This window comes from Oncorhynchus mykiss, chromosome 15, assembly GCF_057628025.1.
Source record: "Oncorhynchus mykiss isolate SJ-2025 chromosome 15, ASM5762802v1, whole genome shotgun sequence".
Taxonomy (NCBI): domain Eukaryota; kingdom Metazoa; phylum Chordata; class Actinopteri; order Salmoniformes; family Salmonidae; genus Oncorhynchus; species Oncorhynchus mykiss.
Window position 1 is genome coordinate 49,340,602 of NC_143036.1, and position 6,000 is coordinate 49,346,601.

A 6,000-nucleotide genomic window follows, 5' to 3' on the forward strand; every position below is an offset into this window, starting at 1 on the left:
ATAACAATTACTGTATAAATAAACATACATCATGTGTGTCAAATATGTACGTTGAAAACAATGTAAAAAAAAAAATATACATATGAACTCGCTTGTTGCGAGCAGGGTTTAAACCAACGGTCGATTTAATGTTGTTTGCCACCTAGCATTATGGAGAAATCTGCACTTAACAGCTATTTTACAAGTTTATAAAGTTCTTAGACTATTTTTGTTACAATGTACAATAAACTTACATGTTGTAAGGATCTCATTTCTCTTCTCTCCATAAAAACACATGGATGTGCGTGAAATGGAAAAGCAAAAACACAGGATTTTGTCATATATGTTGTTACCCTTTTGAGTACAATACTGGCACTCCGCACCTGAGACAGACCAAGTGAAGGGAAACAAAGTCATCCTTGAATTTGGAGGTTTAAAATATCTCCCTGGTGGCCAGATTGACCTATTTTAAGTAATGCCATTTGTTACAGGAAATATTCACTACCACCTGGTTAGGTTAGGATGAGGCAGCTAACGTGTACCATTTTATCACGTGTATGAGGGGAGCAGTTGGGAAAGTCGCAGGGGGAGCGGAGGTTGCCAGTTATCATTGTGCGTTCACATGGCTAACGTGACAACAAACACAGCTCAAGGATCAGGAGTGTGTGGCATGTGCCGGGGTTACACAAAGGTCAGGGGTCACTGTGGCCACAATGTTGAGCTCCGCTGAGGTCAGCTGCCTAGAGGGGCTAATGCTCTTTCATGGCCTTTTGTTGATCAGCATGCGTGTAACCTGTAATTTATTTGTTAATCCCTGAAGATTTGACTGACTGACTAACTCAGTGGGCTGACTGAGGGGATAAATAAGATGATAATTATAAACCAAACCCTGGGCCAACATAAGAAGGTTAGCTTTTCTCTAGCAAGAAGGTAGATAGGCTTTGACTGAGGAGGTTATAGTGTGTGCGTATATGTTTCAATGTGTGTATTTGAATGAGTGTGAGCGCAACTATGCATGTGTGTGTGTGTACCTATGGTAAGAAAGAGGATAAGAGGGAGTATAATATGAGGTGATTATGCTGCTGAGGGAGGCTGACAGCGGGCAGAGTAAGACGAGCTGGCTATAAGAAGCCTTCGGCTGGGGCCTAGCTGGGGGTGTAGTGGGTATCAGAGCCAGCTCTTTGCCAGCCAACACTCCATAAGCCCCATAGTTATCATCAGGGCTGGGCTCTGGTCAAAAGTAGTGCACTATACAGGGAAGAGGGTGCAATTTGGGATGCATCCCAGGCCCTGTGCCAGCTCTCTACAAGCCCTATGGTTATCATCAGACCCAGGGTGATAATGACTGCTTGGTGCTTTGGTGGTGGGCTTGGCATAGCTTCACACAGCTCCGTGAGCCCTCCTAGCGCAGGCAGCACAATGGCATTCCGTGCCAGGACACACTGCTAGGCTACTGCATCAACACACACAAAGGGGTGGAGAGAGAGAGACAGAGAGGGGAGAAGGAGAGGGGGAAGGAGAGGAGAAAGAAAGAGAAAGAGAGGGGAGAGGAGAAGATAAGAGGAGAAAAAAGAAGAGAAGAAACAAGTTGATTTTAAAAAATTGCCATTTGGACTTAGAGGAAGTATTCGAGTATATGGAGACACATGCAGCTCAGATATTTCATTACAGCCGTATACACTTTTAGAAAAAAGGGTTCCAAAAGGGTTATTCAGCTGTCCCCATTGGAGAACCCTTTTTGATTCCAGGTACAACCCATTTGGGTTCCAGGTAGAACCCTCTGTGGAAAAGGTTTTACATGAAACCAAAAGGGTTCTTTCTACCTGGAATCAAAAAGCGTTCTCCAAAGGGTTCTTCGATGGGGACAGCCAAAGAACCATTTTAGGTTCTATATAGCACTTCTTTTTTTTTTTTTTTACATACATCATTGACTATTTTCATCGTAATGGTATTTATGGTATTTATGATGTAGTATTTCTCACAGGCTCTGTCCCAAATGGCACCCTATTCTCTATATAGTACAAACGTGCCCTGGTCAGAATTAGTGCACTATGTAGGGAATAGGGTGCCATTTGAGATCCGGCCATATGACAGTAGGAGTACCAGCAGCAGGAGGAGTAGGATGAAGATGAAGCTTGGCAGCAGATACAGTACTGAGGATGGAGAACAGAACAGCAGTAGCAGCACAATCTTATAGTAGCTGAACTCAACTCAACTCAACTTGCTGCAAAACCGGCTGCCAAGAATCATCTGAAGGTGTGATGCTGCACATAGTAATGCTTCCTCCAATATCCGCATACACCTGCCTTGTATGGGCCTTCTTCTCGTGCGATATTCATGTCATTGCTTTGAGGATCACAATGTATGAAAAGTACTAAAATAAAGCTGTCATTATTATTATCTCAATTGATTATCACAAAAAAAACTAGCTAATTCAATTAATAAAAGTATCATAAGAAAATATGAACATCATTTGGGCATCAAAGCCTCTGTGATAGTGGTTGATTGTAAAACCCTTTCCCCTCCTGCTTTTGATTGTCATCCCTACATTCTCCTGTCACATTTGGGACATTGTTGTGGCCCTTGGACTTTACGAGGAGCACGACCCCGGGGACACCTGTAGGCGTTGGACATTTCAGTAGTAGTCCCTCTGGGGAAATATTTTGAAATTATCCTACAACTCCCATGGGGCCGGGCCATTAATGCCTGCTTGCTGATGGATTGCTGGTAATTGCTGTGGAAACTGGGGCTTGAACCATTATGGGATGGAGGAAAAGGAGGAAGAAGAGGAGGAGGAGGGGGTTCTGTTTGGGTTTATAGTAATATACAATAATCACCTTCAGGTGTTGTGCCGCTGTACCTGTTATGTGGCTTCACTATAGTAGAGCTTTTTTTCCAATATTCACACTATTGCATCCTCTCCTCTCCTCTCCTCTCCTCTCCTCTCCTCTCCTCTCCTCTCCTCTCCTCTCCTCTCCTCTCCTCACCTCTCCTCACCTCTCCTGTCACTAGCAGAGTATATAGGAGGTTATGGAGGGCTGCGTCTTGTCATCATCAGGGTGGCAGAAGGGGGGTGAGGAGGGGATGAGGGTAGGTTAGAGGAAAGGGGGGGCAGTGAGTGAAGGATAAGAAGTGCTATAGGGTGAGGAGGGTGGGGGAGGTTTGAGTGACAGGTGACACCTTGCACCTGTCTCTGGTGGGCTAATGGAGCTGTGAGCACCACTGGAGACAGGGAGGGGGAGGGAGGTGCTCTATAGCCCCATTGAGGGGGGGATGATGGAGTGGCCCTCTGTGACTGTAATGCCTGTTGCTAATATGCCATTGTGTGTGTGTGTGTGTGTGTGTGTGTACTGTATCTGTGCCTCCCCCTCCCCTGCCTTTTCTGCCACTAATTGCCCCTGCTCAACATTTCTAAGTTTTCCAGGAGGGGGAAAGGTGGGGGAGGCGGCCTGGCCTGCCATCTGTTCCGACTCCTGAACCCCTCCCCCTTCACCTCACCATCTTCTCAAGGTCCATTGGGGATTTTCCCTTCACTTCATTCTTTCCCTCCTTTTCTTTCTTTTGCAGTGAAAAGGATCCCATGTGTCACGGCCTGCCGCCTCCCTTCTAGGAACACACCCCTCATTATATTCACCTCCCAAATGATGCATGCCACATGCACTTGACACACACATACACGCAGGCATGCACACCCTTACTTCTAGTAAGAAGTGTCTGCTTCTTCTTTGTGTGCCTGTGCATTGTTCTTCTATCTGAAGTGAGACAGGCAGCCTCTCCCACTCTGGCCTGTATGATTGACAGATGGATTGAGTTTGTATGAGCTTCAGGACCACAGTGACACAGAGCCTGTCCAGTAGGGCGACAGGGTCACACCCATTTACTCCCAAAATCATCTGTCCCCCATCACTCAACCCTTTTCAGACCTCTGTCAGTCAAAAGTGAGTCGTTTCAAATGTAGGCCTATCTTACACATATGTAGGCTACATTTACACATTTGATAAACCACATCAAGTAACCAAAAAAGTTGAGCATTTTACTACAAAGAAGGTAGTTATCATTCTTTACAACCCAAACAGAGATAGGACAACCCCCCTCCTCTCGTTACTATGCATCTCTAGTCTACAGGGTCATGTCGCGTCACACTACACTAGCTGTCATGGTTCATGTGACACCCACACATATCCCTCAGAGCAATAATGGATGAATCATAATGGATTAGATTCATATGGCGCTGTTCACTAGGTCTCAGAGCCCCTTGTACATGGTACAGGGGCGTAACACACTCCATTCATTCTCCAATAATCATCCTCTCCTTCCTGAGTAGCTTCTTCAGGGGGACTGAGATAGGAGGAATCAAGAAATTGATTTCTTATGCATCAAAGCTGATTGATAATAAGTCCTTTGTTCATTGGAAGCCAAACCACTCTCGCTGCTCTACTTCTCTCTCCCCCCTTTTTCCCCCTCCTAATTTATTCTCTTGTCGTCCTTTCTCTGCTTCCCCTCTGCTCTCTGTGGTCCTCCAGCGCAGTCTGTCATGTAGAGATTATGATTAGGATAATAGGGCTAATTTAATCCATATTGCCTGGCTTCTCTCTCTCTCTCTCTCTCTCTCTCTCTAGGAACACAGAAGCATGTGTTAGTGTTGAAATTTTCCATCCAGCACGTGGGACTGACACAGTAGTAACACAGGGGCTGCCCTTCCCAGGGGCGTCTGTTGGGTATGGCAGGGTATTGCAGTTGCCATAACCTAGCTCAAGACCCACAATTTAAAGTAGACAAAAAAAGTAGACTAGATTCAAATGCAACAGCAAAAATGCAACAACAAATGTAGGCTATAACAAATGTAAATTGTCATGCAGTGACAGAATGAGATAATGTAAATCATGAACAATTACTTGCTTAGGCTAACTTTTTTAAACTTCCCAGCTCTGCAGATTTTGCTGCGAAGAGACAGAATCATTAGATCATTTGTTGTAGTACTGTCCATATGTACAGTTGAAGTCGGAAGTTTACATACACTTAGGTTGGAGTCATTAACTTGTTTTTCAACCACTCCACAAATGTATTGTTAACAAACTATAGTTTTGACAATCGGTTAGGACATCTACTTTGTGCATGATACAAGTAATTTTTCAAACAATTGTTTACAAACAGATTATTTCACTTATAATTCACTGTATCACAATTCCCGTGGGTCAGAAGTTTACATACACTAAGTTGACTGTGCCTTTAAACAGCTTGGAAAATTCCAGAAAATGTCATGGCTTTAGAAGCTTCTGATAGGCTAATTGACATAATTTGAGTCAATTGGAGGTGTACCTGTGGATTTATTTCAAGGCCTACCTTCAAACTCAGTGCCCCTTTGCTTGACTTCATGGGAAAATCTAAAGAAATCAGACCTTGTAGACCTCCACATTTCTGGTTCATCCTTGGGAGCAGTTTCCAAATGCCTGAAGGTACCACATTCATCTGTATAAACAATAGTACACAAGTATAAACACCATGGGACGACACAGCTGTCATACCGCTCAGGAAGGAGACGCGTTCTGTCTCCTAGAGATAAATGTACTTTGGTGCGAAAATTGCAAATCAATCCCAAAACAACAGCTAAGGACCTTGTGAAGATAATGGAGGAAACAGGTACAAAAGTATCTATATCCACAGAAAACGAGTACTTTATCGACATAACGTGAAAGGCCGCTCAGCAAGGAAGAAGCCACTGCTCCAAAACCGCCATAAAAAAGCCAGACTACGGTGTGCAACTGCACAAGGGGACAAAGATCGTACTTTTTGAAGAAATGTATTGGTATTGGAGTGGCCATCACAAAGCCGTGACCTGAATCCCATTGAACATTTGTGAGCAGAACTGAAAAAGTGTGTGCGAGCAAGGAGGCCTACAAACCTAACTCAGTTACACCAGCTCTGTCAGGAGGAATGGGCCAAATTCACCCAACTTATTGTGGGAAGCTTGTGGAAGACAATATAAAGGCAATGCTACCAAATACTAGTTGAGTGTATGTA